The sequence below is a fragment of the Pinus tabuliformis genome, chromosome Q (assembly GCF_031772625.1).
Source record: "Pinus tabuliformis cultivar Carrire ecotype Pingquan chromosome Q, CPIR1, whole genome shotgun sequence".
Classification (NCBI taxonomy): domain Eukaryota; kingdom Viridiplantae; phylum Streptophyta; class Pinopsida; order Pinales; family Pinaceae; genus Pinus; species Pinus tabuliformis.
This window is the reverse complement of record NC_142296.1, coordinates 1,312,548,747-1,312,566,933: the sequence shown is the minus strand read 5'-3', so window position 1 is coordinate 1,312,566,933 and position 18,187 is coordinate 1,312,548,747. Positions and strand designations below refer to the sequence as shown.

At 36.7% G+C, this 18,187-nt stretch overlaps 1 pseudogene; it reads right to left on the bottom strand.

Annotated features, from left to right (window-relative positions):
- Positions 1-9,087: 9,087 nt before the first annotated feature.
- On the bottom strand, positions 9,088-9,583 carry LOC149224658 (inorganic pyrophosphatase TTM2 pseudogene; annotated as a pseudogene).
- Between the last annotated feature and the right edge of the window lie 8,604 nt (positions 9,584-18,187).

Here is an 18,187-nt window from a genome sequence, read left to right as displayed (position 1 = left end):
TTCCACATCAACTCCTATTGTTTTGCCCCGCAGTTCAACTTGCAAGTTACTTAGAATCCCGTATGGAGTGTATGATCGTCCATCAAATGCTTTTAATGTCGTTGACGATTTCGACAAGGGTGGTGAGCCTAAATTTTTCCAGCAACTCATCGACATAAGACATGTAGATGCCCCCTCATCAATAATTGTTCGATGAACCGTTTTGTTGAGGGCTTTCACTTGAATAAGGAAAGCTAGTTGAGCTGGTATCTAAGGGTCATATCCTTCATGATCGAAGGCCACAAGATTGGAATCCATTGGGCCAATCCCACCTATGGCTGATAATAAAGCTTGCTCTTGGGAGGTGCAATTTTGCGCTACCTCAAGTGTCGACATAGCGGACGACGATTGGGTCAGGTCCCCTATTATATTATAATCCTGTGTTATTTTTTCACGAGGATTAACTGTCGATTCGTGTACTACTCCCTTTTGCGACTTTATCATTGGTTTAGGAACGTTGGTTGGCACAACTTTGGTCAAAGTTGTTATTGAACTACTAGGTTGTTTATTTGCCTTGTTGTTCAACTGCTTTGGATTCCTGTGATCTCTTTTCCTTGTCAAAGCATTATTCTGCTGCTTTGAGGTAGACAACATAAGCACTTGGGATCAGGAAGCATTTTGATTAGCAACCAGATTTTGTCTTGGATTAGGAAACGGATCAGTCAATACTGCTAGGGTTTTTGAACTCTTGAAGAGTTTCTTGACTTCAGGTATATGTGGACAATCTTTCGTCCAATGATCCTCATCGGATATATGACACCCTGTCGGGGGTTTCCCTTTCCTTTTCTTCTTGCTCCTTGGTTGCTTCAGTTGTTTGCCCTTGTCGGTCGACATGGCATTTACTTCTGAGGCAAGAAGTTCCTCATCTGCATTTTGACTAGAAATTTTGCGTTTGCCAGTCACGCCATTACTGGCGTGAGAGTTAGTATTTGATTTAGGAAGGGGAGGAATTGAAAATTCAAGTCTAGGGGCGTCAGGTATTTTGTCGTAGAGCGTGCTCGACTGAGTATATACTAAGTCTAAGTATTGAGCACGAGCAATGACTTGCTCCTCTGTTACGACTCCTCCCTTGGCCACACCTTCCGTTATAGCCGAAAGTAACGACTTTATAAACCATTCAGCTAACAGCTGATCGGGAACGTAAGTTTTCACCATCCTACGACGACGTCGCCACTCATGTATATGATCAGATATGTGGGTGGCCGTTGTCTGTTTGAAGTTGGTAAGGAGTTCTGTTCCTGTTTCATACCTTATCGGTAATTGAAAATGGGTTGAGAAAGTCGTGGCTAAGGAGCTGAAATTGTCGAAAGAGTCTCTTGGCAATTCAATGTACCATTTAGCCGCTGGACCTGTCAATGTCCTCTGGAAGAGGCGAAGTCTTATCGAATCATCGTTTAGAGTGTTCGATGAACACCACAGATGAAAAGTCATGACGTGATTCGACGGGTCTTCACCTGGATTTCCATTGAATTTAGGAATGTCCGATGGAAGTTTATGCGGAATTGCTGGCCACCAAGGGGCATAAGCAATTGGATCATTCGTCAGTCGGTTTAGATTTGGTAATTCTAGAGTTGCTACAAAAGGCAACTGTTGGTTCAGGTTAGGCGAAGCATATCCAGGATAAGATGGTATCGCCTGAGCAATGGGTCTTTGCAGACCAGCATAATGCCGACAACTTTGACAAAGTTGATGGGTAGAACCATTATAGAATGGTTGCCCATTACTTACAAAGACTTGTTGCTCAGGTCCTTGATATGATTGCTAGAATGGCGGTTGTTGAGATTGAACCAGCTCTGGTTGTTGGACCATTTGTTGTTGACCAATACTGGATGATTTACCAAGATTAGGAGTCACAGTACTTGTTTGAGCCTGAGTCGCTCCAGATAAGGAGGCACTACCCTGAGATTGTGATTGAGCCGCTGAGACAAGAGGTTGTTGTATTACAACAGGTAGTGCTTCTACTTGCGACGCATTTGCCATAGCAGGTGTGGTGGGAATATTCGACTCAGGGTGTACTGGTTGCATTGAATATGCAACTCCTGATCGTTGAGGCAGTATTGGTACCCAACCCCTTGATGTAATTCCAGTTTGACCTGATCCTTGTTGTAAACTCTCATATGGTTGTTCTCTAGGAGGGAACAATGAAAGAGCATACTGCCCTCCACATGGTGGAAATCCAGTACTTAAAGGATAAATTGGCCTTTGAAGACACATTGGATCAATTTGTTGAGTTTCAACATAAGAAGTACCAGATGATAATCCGAATGAAGAAATAGGAACTAACCATATTGTCGTCCCTGATTGGACTCCGGCTTGTTGTTGACAATTTGCCGGGACAGATGGTATACCAGCGAACATTGTCGGAGTAGCAGCAGGAGGTTCTGCTGCCGCTGTGTCAGACGACACAGTCCTAGATGTCGACGGTTGCTCAGACATATCTAGTCTATCCAAAAGATTTCTTAGCGATTCTACAAGAACTTACGATGCCAAAAGACTAACTTCGAAGATCAACGCAGGAATAGGAGGTGATTATGTTCTGTTTAAAATGAATTTTATTATGACGACGCTTTTAGACACAACTTGCTTTTTCACTTTTTAAGAGTTGAGAAAAAGCTAAAGATGACTCTAGTCTCCTTTGATGTATTAACGAGCCCAAAGTGACAAATGCTCGGATGGACTTTTTCAGTTATAGAGTTTGAAAAAGGCCAAAAGAAACTACTCTGGAGTGCTAGGCAGAGGGTGTGCCAAACCTTTCGTAAAACCACAGAATACGTTTTACGGTACGAGTGGTCGATCTTCGTGAATGCTGTGTTCACTGCATCGCGATCAGTAGGGCGGCCGACACGGCTTCCTATGGATAAAGGCTTTGTTCCTATAGGGGTCCCCCAATATGCGCGACGGTACGCGGGGGCACAAGTCCGTATTAGTGCTATCGTCCCTCAGGAGGAATCACCCACCTTCGTAGAGATCGACAGTCACTATGTTTAACGACGCTGGTTCACGTCTCTACCTAGACCTCTACTGTGTTTCGTTATGTTTCAAAGCGTTGTTAGATAAATTCATTTCTTTCTAGTTTGATCTTGCTTAGCAGTTTGCCTTTATGGATCACCACATGATGTATGATACAACTCCTAAATGCAGTCTAAGAATGATAAGCAAGCTTTTTCAATTCTTTCAACTTATGAAAATCCTAACTACTTAAGGAAAAGAAAGACATCATCTTTTCAAACAGATCATAGAGCACACACTGATGCACTTTCCCTAAATCGACATGAAAACTATCAAAATGCTCATGCACAATGCAAGTATTTCTTTTCTTCTCTCTTAATGTTGGTGTATGACAAAAAGAAAGTTGTTGTACGATTTCGAATTCAATTTCAAGCGAAAGAAAAGAAGTATTTGTCCAATAATCAAAAGCACACCTTAAGATTTTTACTCGTTTCTACACAAGAAATACTGAAATTCGAACAATATAACGAAATCAAATGCTCAAGAAGCTATGAACATCAATAAACTAGCTCTTAGAATCACAACGACACTTTCTCAAAGGTCTAGATCCAAGAGGTCACAACAAGACTAGTTCACTTTCGCTACGGGAAACTGTGAATGAAAGCAAGAAATACAATAAGAACAATCACAGTTTCAACATACAACTGAGGCGGAATGAGGGCAAAGAAAGGTAGTTTCAGCTGGGTATACTGGTTGACAATAGGCTGCAAAAACAATATTGAAAACTGGGCAACAGACAGTAGGGAATCCCAGTTGCACAAGGCAAAACTGGATCAGCGCAGGTGCTGCACTGTCAAACAGGGATGCAGCGCAGGTAGCCCCTTCGGGACCTGCGTTGCAGCGCAGGTAGCCTTTGCTACAGCTGCACTGAACGAGACAACTCTCGTCTCTCTCGGATTCCGGGTCACAGTTTGCTCAAAAATCAACGGTTTTTGGCCAAATCAGAAGCTATCAGTCAAGTATACTCTAGAGGATGATTAAGGAAGATGAAAACTATCACAAAGAGCAAAAAAGAGTCCTTGTGGATCAGCTCTTCAAATCATGAACGTGCCCAGCACTGGGCTAGAGTAGCTGCCCTCTACTTTGCATTCGAAGAATTCGAATGCAGTTCGATTCGGTACTCCCTTTGTCCAAGAGATGAATAGCAAGAATACACAAGCTACCAACAAGACATGCTCCCCAGCGGAGTCGCCAGTCTGTTGTGGGGGAAAGTATCCAACTCGGAATGACCCTAACCCACTCTAAGGGTGACAATTCCTTAGCAGCAGCTGAAAGCAAAGCTATCTAAAGTTTCTTCTTTATGACATGCAAGAGATAAAAAGGATAGATCCACTTACCGATGTCTTGCGCAAATGGTCGATCCAATCTCTTTTGTTTGCCGCTTGCTCCCAGCTCCAAGTCTTTTCACGGGCCCAGCTACACGAGATCCTGCAAATAAGAAAAGAAAAGGAAACTACAAGAAGCATGCATGCATAATCGATTCAAGGATTAGCATAAATCAAAGACGCAAGTAAGACAATACACATTGAAACACATGCGAATAGAGGAACCTCAAATGCTTTATTGATATATAGAAGTAAGGTTCAGGCGGTGATGCAACCATGAGAGGTCCAATCCAGCATCACCTTCCCAACGGAGAGAAATCTCTTCTTCACCTCCCTCAAGAAATCACCCAATGCTCACAACTGTAAACCAACAACGATTCTTTGCACCCAATTCCGGCCTCCACATCCCATGGGATGAGATCCTTATATAGAGTTTTGGAGTGAAGGTAAGTCATCTTGATGTGTGACTTGTTGTCCTCTTTAACTCCAGTTGTTCTTCAGTTCTTGAGTCCACTCGGAGTTTCTACCTTTCATTTGAAGTTTTAGAAGCTCTTAACTCATCATTAGGCGAATCTTTTGATCCAAGTGTCATTCTGGAAGCTTCCTGGGCACTGGCACATTGAGAAAAAGATTCCTCCACATGTCCAAGTGCGCCCAACGCAGGTAGCCCTTGTTCTACTTGCTATGCAACGCAGGTAGCCTTTGTTGTACCTGCTATGCAGCGCAGATGCCTAGTGGAGCAGCTGCTTTGATCCAAAACTGACCTGTTTTTGAGTGTTTTTCAGTGGAGAACTGATTTGCAGAGCTGTGGTTTGCTGACCTTGTTCCTCCAAGGGTAAGAACAACATGTTTAGGGACTTTGGATCCCTCAGATTATTGACATTTCATGCTCCATGTTGTAAGGCACAAAAATGTCTATAACACTCTCAAAAAGGAAGTGGAACAAATCAAAATAATTTGAGAAAAGTTTTCACACACTTGATTTCATTCTGAACACCCACAAATCTCAAAGTGACAAGCTCGAGGTTGGCTTTTCATAAAGTTCCAAGGATAATACAAGAATCTATGGTGATGGACTTTGCATAAATCCAAAATAGTCTCATGAATGGCCAGACTCAAATCCAAAGAATGAAGAAAGAGAAACCCCGAGAAAGAAGGTTTATACAAATCATGGCTAGTATAACATGTACCAAACTCACTTTCCTAGACAATGTTATTATTGTAAAAATTTTGGTCATCAAGCTGAAGATTGCATCGCTCGTAAGAATGAAGCACTAAGATTGAGGAATGAGACAAACAAACCATGTAGTCTCAAACGGGAAGGACAAATCAGGATTTTCAACTCATTTAATCCTTTGGCAAATTTGATCCATTTTTTTCATTATGTAACGATAATCGACATAGAGAGAAAAAAATGCCACTCAGAAGTAGAGAATCAAACAATGAAAATCCTACATGGATAAATGTGGTCCAGATTTATGTGCTCACAGTGAAGAAAATACTTGGTTTGTGGATAGTGGGTGCTCCAAATATACGACAGGCGATAAAAGGAAGTTTGTCTCATTAAACAAAAAGGAATGAAATCTATCCCTTTTGAAATCTATCGGATTGTGGTCTACCAAAATTGCTCGAAATGGAAATGTTATCCTTATTAATGGAAAAGGAAAGGATCAAAATACTTTGCTAGTAGATGGGCTCAAACACAATCTGTCGAGTGCTATCCAAATTTGTGATTAAGGACATAATGTTGTTTTCATCACTAAAAATTATGAAATAAGGAACTCTTCCTCAAGAGAACTTATGGCGTAAGGAGTTAGAACATCATATAATGTCTACATTTTGAACAAAATTCAATACGATAATGTTATCTAAGTCAAAAAGGTGAAAGTTGGTTGTCGAATAAAGGACTGGGTCATACAAGTTTTGATAACTTGATCAATATCAGAAAAATCAAGCCAGTAAGGGACATTCAAAATATGTCAAAAACAAATCAATATGTATTTCGCCCATTGTTGGGCCTCAAAATAGTCCCTATTTTCACTCCATTATTCACCAATATCTTCACATTTTACCTTCATGTCACCTCCATTCCACCTCCACATCATTCCATTTACCTCATTATGGGGTCATAACTATGCTTTTCCAAAGTTTATTAATTCTTAACATTTTTAAGTGGATTTATGGCTAAACTTTAGAAAATAATATGCTTATACTTATGCCTAACAATTAGAATGAGTTTGTTGACATGTGTAGGCACAAAGGAAGCTTCTAGGGCATCTTTATGTGGCCTTGAATGATCAAATTCGAATTTGATAAGATAAGTCCCATGGAAAAGATCATGGAGAAGATCATGGACCTCATGGAGGAGATCATGGAGGATAGGGTTATGTGTCTAGATGGTTGAGAAATGTATGGAACTAAAGAGAGATTAGTGGATCATCATTATGAGTTTGTTATCTCATCTCATTGTATAAATAGGAGTACCTCCTCCATTCCAAAAGGAGGACTCTTGGAGCATTGTATCAACTTATGATGGAATATAATAAAGCTTCATTTTACATATATTTTCATTATGTAGTTTTAGATATAAGTTGTACATATATTTCTATTATGTAGTTTTGGATATAAGTTGCCTTAATGTAATATATGGAATAGCTTGTCACTTTGTTCTTAGGAGAATTGAGCTCACTCTAGAAGGATCAAAGGAACATGTTATTTCATATTAGATCTTATTTCATTTAATTGATTAGATGTTTGAGGATTCGTTTGTGATTGATGAATGAGTTTTAAATTAGAATCTTACCAGCATATGAGAGGACAACCAAGGGTCTAAGTTAGGCTCTCTCTCCATTTGATTTGCATGATAATTGAAATTCATTCTTTTGCTTTTATGTTTCAAGTATCATATGAGGAGATAACCAAGAGTCTAAGTTAGGCTCTCTCTCCATTGATTTATATGGTAATTGAAATTCATTCTTTTGTGCTTTTATGTTTCAAGTCATTTCATTTCTTATGCTTATGAATGAATCTTAGTTTAGTTTGGATTAGTACATGAGAGGACAATCAAGAGACTAAGTTAGTCTTTCTCTCTCTTTGAATCTGAACAACAATTAAAGTTCATTCTCTTGTTTTCATTTCAAGTTTCTAGTTTTATGCAATCAATGATTTCTCTATGATACTGTAGGGAAGGACAACGAGGACCTCCTTAGTTAGGAGCCTCTTCCCTTGCATATTATATTGAATCGTAAATAATCTAGCTAGACATAGAGTTATTTGCCTACTCTTGTATATATATTGTTGGCACCATCACAAGCTTAGCAGTTTCCCTCGTCGATAATTTAATGCAGCAATTTAAGCCCAATAAATTGCCCAACATTTTGGCGCCGTTGCCGGGGATGGTGCTAAGGGATTAGGCATTACAAATATAATTGAGTACTAGTATTTTTCTTTAGACAAAATAACTTGTGAGACGAGGTGACAGCATGATCTTCACAAAGAAGTTTAAGTTTGAGTTTTGTGATGTTTTAATATTTAGTTATTTTTAAATTCAATCCTTTTTGAAACCCCCCTGCATGAATAAAAACGAATCAATGTTTAGTATGCTCTCTTCCTCAACTTCGTGCGATCAGGAAGATGAAAAAATCTATTGATTTCGTTTGAATGAAAATACTCTTGTTGGAGAACTAATGTGCAACATGACAATAAAGAATTTTGTGAATGAAAAAAATTTAGATGAAATTTAGTTTTTTTAATTTTAGATTTTAAAAAATAAAATTTTTAATAATATATGTATCATATATACATATTATTATTAAAAATAAAAAGAAAAAAAACCATTTCTTTTGTTTTTTGATATTTAAAAAAAAATTAAAAAAAATAACTTCATTATAGTTATTGTTTAATAATAGGTTTTAATAAAAAAGTGGTTGATTTTATAACTTTAAATTTTTTTTTTTAACTTAAATAACAAATCAAAAAAATTTTGTTTTTTAATTTGTTGTTTAACAAAAAAAATCTAAAGCAATAAAAAAATCAACATAAAAAACAGAAAAAAAATATGTTTTCATATTTTCTTTTTAAGATTTGTTGATAAAAAAAAAAATATAAAAAAAATCCATGTTGCAGATCCTCTTGTGCGTTGCAAACCTCCCATTTGGAGTGATCATACTGATGCCTGGAGGCTTGTATGGATACTCGGGTGGCATTTGAAGCTTCTGCAGCACCTGGCGCACTTGTTTGAGAACAGATTTCATGAACGGGTTGATCGACTGCGAAAATGATGTGAGATTTCTGAGACAGCGCGGAATAATTTCCAATTACCTCCAAAGTGACGGACAGATTGCGAGCATGTGGAACAGCATGGGTTCAGTTTCGCAGTGAAGCCTTAACTTTGTATGCAGTAGCGAGAACTTAATTCGAAATATGTCAATTATAATAAGGAATCGACCCTCTCTCAAGCCGCGGTGCTATCGCGACAACGTCTCCACCACCATATGATCCCGATGTTGATGCGTATGGCTTCATGGCCTTCCAGCACCTGCGCGCCCTGCGTGCAATGTTCCATAGTCTTGGAACATATTGTTGATCAAATGTTCCACTTTCGCTAATATCATTGCTGGTATGTCTGCTCCAACTTCTGCTGTATTGATTCTTTATTGCAGGCTTTGCCTGAGATATCCAGGAAAATGATGGCATGGGACTCGCAGCAAGAGGATCACTTATCAACTTTCACAATTTTAATATGTGCAGTCTCCAGGTCAGGTTCAATGAATGCCTTATACATAGGATAAACTGTTTCTGATATTTGATGAATAATGTCCTCAGGTGCCTGGCCAGAACGATTGATATCCCTCAGAACCCTCTTGACAAGATCAAAGTGAACACCTCCAGTCACAGAGACCCGGAGATCCAATAGCGGGCGTAACCTTTCACTCAAAGCATAGATACCCTCAATGACAACAATCCTAGATGATGGAACATCGACATCTCTGTATCCAGTACGACTACTGAGCTTAAAATCATAAATGGGAACCTTCACAGCTTTTCCAGCTTTTAAATCATGAATGTTTTGGAGAAGAGTATCATAGTCTGTCAACCTGGGATCATCATAGTTTCCATCGATGACTCGGCTGGCATCGTTATAATTATCCAGAGAAGAATGGGCAACAGCAATACGCCCATTTCATGCCGCTCATGGACTCAGATTCCATTTCATTCGCTGAGATAAGGCAAATGCTCAATCCATCCAAATCGACAAATGCTCAATCCATCCAAATCTTCCACAGCCTTGCCATCCTTTTTGTTCTATATTTTTAGGTTTATTTTGTTTTTATTTAATTCTGCTTTAATGATTGTTATATTATTAATTGTTAATATATTTATTGTATTAATATGTTGATATAATAGTTTTAATTATAATATGTTGTAAATATTTGTTAGTTATATTATTAATTAATGATTGCTATAAACAGTGTATTAATATATTAGTATATTAATTATATTAATATATTAATATCTTTTATAATTGCATTATAAAAGATATTAATGTTGTTATTATAATTAATACATTGATATATTAAATGTATTAATATATTAATTTATTATTTTGTTGTGTGATTTGTTTTTTTTTTATTTTGTATATATTTTGATTGATTAGATTTGATATATTTAGTTAATATTCGATTTGTATTAATATTAATATATATATATATATATATATATATATATATAATTGTAATAATATATTAATTATATTAATATATTAATATGATTGAATTAATTATATTAATATATTAATATGATTGTATTAATTATATTAATATATTATGATCATATATTTTTTTGTTCTCAAGTTTCAAAAAAGAAAAATAATAATAATAATATAAAAACAAAAAAACAAAAAAAAAATATTGTTGTTTAGAAGGATTGGCATGTGCGGGGTAGTGGCATAAAACAAAATTTTGGGAGCATAAAAACTGAGAGAATCAGGGGAATTACACGAACAGGATGAAATACTTTGGAGGCACGAAAATTGAGAAAATCATGAGAACAGGTTGAATGAAAAATTAATAAAAAAATAAAAAAACACAAACAAACAAACACACTATTCACAAAATTCACCCAGACTTGAAAATAAAGAATGGAACATTTGGAAGCATAATTTGAAAGAACATTTGGTGGATTATTTAAATGCTGACAAACTTGTTTAGAGTTGGCAAATCGATATTGTTGTATGCTTTTATAACGCACTAATTTGCAGGACACAACAAATCTATGATGCCATGCACACAAGTTAGCTGACACAAACAGGGAGTATTACTCTTCAAGGTTATTTTCACAAATGGATTGATATTAATATCATGATTAAGTCAACTTTAATACTTTGTCTGTCCTTAATTTGTTTTATTTGGTATGAAATTTTTTGCATAAGAATCATGAAGAAACTGGCCATTTCTTCTAGAGCACACATACGTTTTCTTTGTACGAAGTTTTTTTACAGGTTACAGGATAATCAAGTGAACATAAGGAGATCACATTGTGACGACAATTGGTCTTCCAAAGACTAAAGTCATGACAGATTCTAAAGACAAATCCAACTCTACAACCACTCCTTTGCAACTCCCTTTTTGCAAAAGCTTTTGAATTCCACCAAGCGTACATCCATAAGGCGTGACACTTCCATATCCATTTTTCACAGCAAGAGTTATTATTTCATACACCATGCATTTCATTACATCCATTCCTTAAAAGCATCTTGTCATTTTCCATGTCATTACCATTCCCCTTCATTTCCGCCAATAAAACCCTGCTTGAGTCAAAGTCCTAGAGTCAAAGTATCATTGAAAAAACACCTAGAGGCTTGCATGCCTTAATGGCAAGTACTCTTGCCAATGAACAATGGGAGTACATTAATATCCCTTGTTCGTTGGATCTTGTAGGTGACTCGACCACGACAAATTTATTCGTACCTACAAAGATGTGTTAGGCATCCTGACTCCCATTGGAATCAATGGTGGGAGATCTTGTGTTGGCTAGGGGCATTCATTAACGACCACTAAGTCAACAACTTCTTGCTATGTTCGACATCGACACATTTAATCACATAGTAAGATTTGTGCCATCGAGCGTTGAAGACTTGAAGACCCATATTCTGTAGCAGATGAAGCCACTTTCCTTTCATTGTTTTTCAATTTGTCATCACTTGAGGACAAGTCAATCAATAAGGCTGGGAGGGAAATGTAACTTCTATATTTTGTATATCTTCCAAGCCTTATAGATTTTCAGCCATATTCAGCAGACTCATCATATTCATCATTTAGCAAGAGATACAACTTTCATCCATGTTCAGCAGACTCCTCGATTCATCATCTAGTAGCAGAGGATCCAACAGCCGATACGACAATACAACTCCATCTTTCATCCACAACTTGAAGAAAAAGCTTCAGAGTAGAATTGTGGCAACTGAACATGCATGATTCATCCACCATTTTCCCAACCAAGTAAAGAAGACCATGAACAAAAGTTTTTGCAGCCACACGTGCACAACTCTCATCCATTTTGGAAGGGTAAGTTAAGGTATGATATTTTCTAATTTTTAACCATTAAATTCCTTGAAAAGTTAGAATAATAATTTTTGGAAAAACTTCACTTCCTTTTTCCTTGCTTTCCCTATTTCATGTAATTGCCCAATTCATCCGTTTAAGGGGAAGGATACATCCACATTCATATATCACATTCATATAATGTCCACATTCATATATCACATTCTTAACCCCACTTACCTTCAAAATATATTCACTATTACATGAGCATACAAATGGCTTTGACAAAAGTATTTGAAAGTTAATTGGATGCCAATACAATCATGGTTGTTACACAAGAACCAACCATGATGCATTCCAACAAAAATACTCTGTAATAAAAATCACATTATCAATATGCAAAGATCATACATTGAATGAAACAAACAAAATATGGTTGAAACACAAGAACCAACCAAGTTGTAGTTCATCAAAATAACGCTTTGCAAAAGTTAAGTAAATGATATCATGCAGAGTTTAAGCCAAAGCTCAAGTACCAAAAAGTAATGTAATAGATTGCATGAGGACATGCAATACCTTCATTTTGGGGGAGATGATCGGCCTCAAAATAGTCCCTATTTTCACTCCATTATTCACCAATATCTTCACATTTTACCTTCATGTCACCTCCATTCCACCTCCACATCATTCCATTTACCTCATTATGGGGTCATAACTATGCTTTTCCAAAGTTTATTAATTCTTAACATTTTTAAGTGGATTTATGGCTAAACTTTAGAAAATAATATGCTTATACTTATGCCTAATAATTAGAATGAGTTTGTTGACATGTGTAGGCACAAAGGAAGCTTCCAGGGCATCTTTATGTGGCCTTGAATGATCAAATTCGAATTTGATAAGATAAATCCCATGGAAAAGATCATGGAGAAGATCATGGACCTCATGCAGGAGATCATGGAGGATAGGGTTATGTGTCTAGATTTTTGAGAAATGTATGGAACTAAAGAGAGATTAATGGATCATCATTATGAGTTTGTTATCTCATCTCATTGTATAAATAGGAGTTCCTCCTCCATTCCAAAAGGAGGACTCTTGGAGAATTGTATCAACTTATGATGGAATCGAATAAAGCTTCATTTTACATATATTTTCATTATGTAGTTTTAGATATAAGTTGTACATATATTTCGATTATGTAGTTTTGGATATAAGTTGCCTTAATGTAATATATGGAATAAATTGTCACTTTGTTCTTAGGAGAATTGAGCTCACTCTAGAAGGATCAAAGGAACATGTTATTTCATATTAGATCTTATTTCATTTAATTGCTTAGATGTTTGAGGATTCGTTTGTGATTGATGAATGAGTTTTAAATTAGAATATTATCAGCATATGAGAGGACAACCAAGGGTCTAGGTTAGGCTCTCTCTCCATTTGATTTGCATGATAATTGAAATTCATTCTTTTGCTTTTATGTTTCAAGTATCATATGAGGAGATAACCAAGAGTCTAAGTTAGGCTCTCTCTCCATTGATTTATATGGTAATTGAAATTCATTCTTTTGTGCTTTTATGTTTCAAGTCATTTCATTTCTTATGCTTATGAATGAATCTTAGTTTAGTTTGGATTAGTACATGAGAGGACAATCAAGAGACTTAGTCTTTCTCTCTCTTTGAATCTGAACAACAATTAAAGTTCATTCTCTTGTTTTCATTTCAAGTTTCTAGTTTTATGTAATCAATGATTTCTCTATGATACTGTAGGGAAGGACAACCAGGACCTCCTTAGTTAGGAGCCTCTTCCCTTGCATATTATATTGAATCGTAAATAATCTAGCTAGACATAGAGTTATTTGCCTACTCTTGTATATATATTGATGGCACCATCACAAGCTTACGAGTTTCCCTCGTCGATAATTTAATGCAGCAACTTAAGCCCAATAAATTGCCCAACACCCATGTTAACATTGGAAGCAAAATAAAGCCAACCATAAGACTAAGGAATTATCCACATCAAAACCTCTAGAGATTATTCATGTAGATTTATGTGGGCCAACCAGAACTCTAGTTTCAAAGGAGAAATTTATTTTGCTTTATTTGTTGATGAATATACTAGAATGATGTGGGTATATTTCATAAAATATAAATTTGAAGAATTTGAATGTTTTAAGAATCTTAAAGCTCTTGTAGAAAATGAAAAGGATTCGAAAATTAAATGTCTTATAATAGATAGAGGAGGAGAAGTCACATCAAAATAATTTAGTGAATTCTTTAAAGAACATGGAATTGAAAGAGAGTTGTCCATTGCTATAACACCTAGATAAAGTGGAGTAGTTGAAAGGAGAAATTTAACTATTAAAGATATGGCCAGAACTATTCTACTAGCAGCTGAGTTGTAGCCAAAATGTTTGAAGGAAGTAGTCAGGACAATAGTTTATACCTTGAGTCAAACTCAAATAAGACCAAATAATGAAAGGAATCCTTATGAATTATGGAAAGGAATACCCACTTTAGTAAAATATTTCAGTATTTTTGGAGGAAAATGCTTCCTAAAGATCAATGATGACTCACTAGGAAAATTTGATTCTCGGGTTGAAAAAGGAATATTTCTTGGGTATTCTACCAGAAGAAAATCTCACAAGTGTTACAAAAATAGCCTACATAAAATAGTGGAATGTATTCATGTGGATGAGGGGATTCTAGAAAAGGAAATTGAAGGTCATGAAATTGATCCCTTTATTGAATAAAGTGTAGAAGAACCTAAAAAGGAAGAAAAAGATCAAGAGAAACAAAAACAAAAAGAATCATATCAAAGTCCTTTAAAAGTGAAAATCCTCCGAAACAGTCAACTGAAAGACCAGAGTATAGGGAATGTAGATGAAGGAATCTAGCTTGAAGAAGGATGACAAGTATGCCAAAGAGAAACGATGTTTCTCTCTTATCTATGATAGAACCATAAAATTTTATTTGAGCAAGTAAGGATCCTCATTGGGTCAAAGTGTTGGCATTATGGCTAAAGTGTTGTCCTTGATGGCAACCCATACAGGTGATAGACCACTGTACTTCAGATCAGTAGCAGAGATTGATGATCAGCTCTCAAATATTGAAGAAAATAAGGGGTACGCAGGTACACCGTACAGAAGGTGCGTACACGTAGGCATGTCTTATATAAAGTGCGTACATACCCGCAGTTATCCCGTTCATGAGGTGCGCACCTCTGGTTCATTCACTTCAAGGTAGAGAAGCGTGCTCACGTGGGGTTTCTTATGTTTGGCTAGTGGTATTTAACCCGCCATTCTTGATTCTATGGTTTTGGCCCGTGGTATTGTTTTATATTATTATTATTATTGAGCCCCATGTTTTGGTATTGATCCATGATTTTAGGGATAACTTGCCTATATAAAGCAAAGGAAATCATTTAGCTAGACACTTGTGAAATAAGATCTTAAGAGAAGCTAGATCTAAAATTCTAGTGATGGGTTTGTGAGAGATAGCTAGATCTAAATCAAGGAGAAACATGAGAACTACAAGTCGGATCTACTAATGGGCTGATATCTCCTCGGCGCATGTTCAGATATATAGATCTGATAGTCTGGGTTATTCTTGAAGTCTTGAAATTATCTATACCTACAGGTACGCAAGTACAGTGAAAGAATAGTGCGGGGACACGCAGGCCCAGAAGCGCTGCAGATGCGTAGGTGTGCAGGCAGTTCATTGGACACAGAGCACAGGTACGCAGGAAGTCTGTAAGGCACAGTGCGTGGGTACGCAGGAATGCAGTTGGACGTAGTGTGTACTTCTACGTAGGTGTTATATGGGTGAAGTTGCATACTTCTCATGAAATCTATTTAGCTACCTCTGTTGATTATTGTCGTGTTCTGCGTTTTGAAGTGATGTCTGGTTTCTGGTATTAAGTTCTGATAACAACAATGATTGATTATACATTGATGGATGAATGGATCAGGTTCTTATTGACTCATTCTATGTGATCTGATGGACTAGATCTGATTGATGACTCACTTGTATATGTATTGATCTAGTTCTTGGGTAATTCAGAAGGTTGTTTGATTATGAGCTTCAATGTTGTTGGGTCCAGTATGAAAATTGGATGAAATGTGGCCTTTCAAATTATGTGTTGTGCTTCACTGTATCGAGTATGAAAATTGATGAAACATGGTACCTGGAGGAGAGAAGATTATAGGTCAACACCTACGTACTAGTATCTAAGCTAGTACAAGAGCTAAAGGAAATCTTTGGAGCATTGTAGCAGGTAGTAGCCTGTGTACTACTAAATGGATCGGATAGTACAAGAGAAAAGGGGGTTGTAGCTCCCTTACTAGTATAAGGCTGCACCAGTACAAAATATTGTAAAAGGATTTTCTTATTAAGAAGAAGATTGAGATGACTTGCAGTAGGTGGTTTTCTCCCGCATTGGATTTCCACCTTATATCATGGTGTTCATGTGTGTGCCTTATGTGTGATGATCTATTCTATGTTACTGCATCTCTTAACTGATAATATGGTTGATAATGTTCTAATGCACTCATTGAAGATCAATTAACTTAATCATAAGAAGTTGTCAAAGTAGCATATATGAATTCGATTATGGAAATGAAAAAGTTTTATTAACGTGATAATACTGATTCACCCCCCTTCTCAGTATTATTTCCAACAATTGGTATCAGAGCAGGTCCTTTGGTAGAAGCTTGATCGCTTGAAGGAGATCCGTGGACCAATGGGAAAGAAGCTTAAGAAGAAAGAAACTAAGAAGAAGGAGACATCTCAGAATAACTATGACAGTGGGAGAATCGATTGGGGATTAGGTATAAGAAGCTCTTCAGATTCAGAATCACTTCAGAATGAATATGAACTATCAGGTATGAATTTGCTATCCTCTGATGTTCCAGATATCTTTCCTTTTGGAAAAGATGAAAGTGATAGTGAGACTACTGAATTTGCTCTTATGGGTGAGCAAGAAAGATATCAAATGGAGGCAGAATTTCAAAGTCTTACAGACAAAATTAGAACTCAGCAAGATCTGTTGGAAAAAAGGAAGTGTGCTTTTGAAAGGGTAACTGCCAATCTAAAAGCTCATCAAGAGAGAGGAAGCAAGGTAAGGAAGCTATTTAAAGAAAAGTATCAAAAGTTGTAGGCTGAAGCAACGTCTCTAATAAATGAAGTCATTGAAAAGAACACAACAATCAAGGAGCTCAGAGATCGATCCAGTTATTATGAAAGTCCTGAAGCCACGATCCTCTCACTAAAGGAAGAACTTGAAGAATCAAAGAAGCAGAATGAAGATCTACACCAAGCAATTGAAAAACAAGACAACGAAGTCATCAGCTTAAAATCCCAGATGGAATGTGCCTTCAAAGTTCGTCAAATACAACAGGATCTGAATGAAGAACAAGAAAAGGAGATTCTCAAACTAAGGGAACAAATGGACGAAAGAAGGAAAGCTGAAGAAGATTTGAAAAAGAAATCTCTTGGAAAGGAAGAACAACTTCAGGTTGAGGTAAATATCTTGAAAGGTAAATTAGAAGAAAAGGATAAGCTTTTACGATTTCAATATAGTTCTAAAGTCTTGGATAATATTCTTAGTAGTCAAGGGTCTGCTGCTATAAAGACTGGTCTTGGCTTCCATGAAAATGTTGAAGGTGAATCGAGTTCACAAGGTGAGGCAAGGAACTCTAAAGAGAAATCTAAAGTGAGCAAAGAAGAAATGAAAGGTCAATCTCATCATCAACCAAGGAATGAGATTCCTCAAAGAAAATCCTTTACTCCTCCTATGAATAATGTTGAATGTTATGTATGTCATAATCTTGGACATGTTGAAGCTAGATGTAGAATAAGAAAGGTTCAAGACCATTGTGCAAAAACATCATCACATTCAAGGTACCTTAATGGATAGTGCTTTTCTTGCAATATGTATGGTCATAAAGCTGCTGACTGTTATAGGAGAAATATGAAACATGTAAGATGTTATGCATGTAACAAGATTGGAAATATAGCTAAGGAATGCAGGAACAAAGTATGCGCACCATATCAAAAGGAGAAAATGTCATCATCACGCTTGAAGATATGGAGGAAAAAGGAAGTACAGTCAGAAAAAGGCGGCACAGCACAACGTACAGACATACCAAAATCAGAGGGAGCTGAAAGTACAAAACTTCAGTGTCTTGAATCTCATATGCAAACTCCATAAAGGAAAGTCGCGTATATACGCGAGTTGGATACTGCACAATCGCGTATATGATTGTTTGAAGAAAGGCAG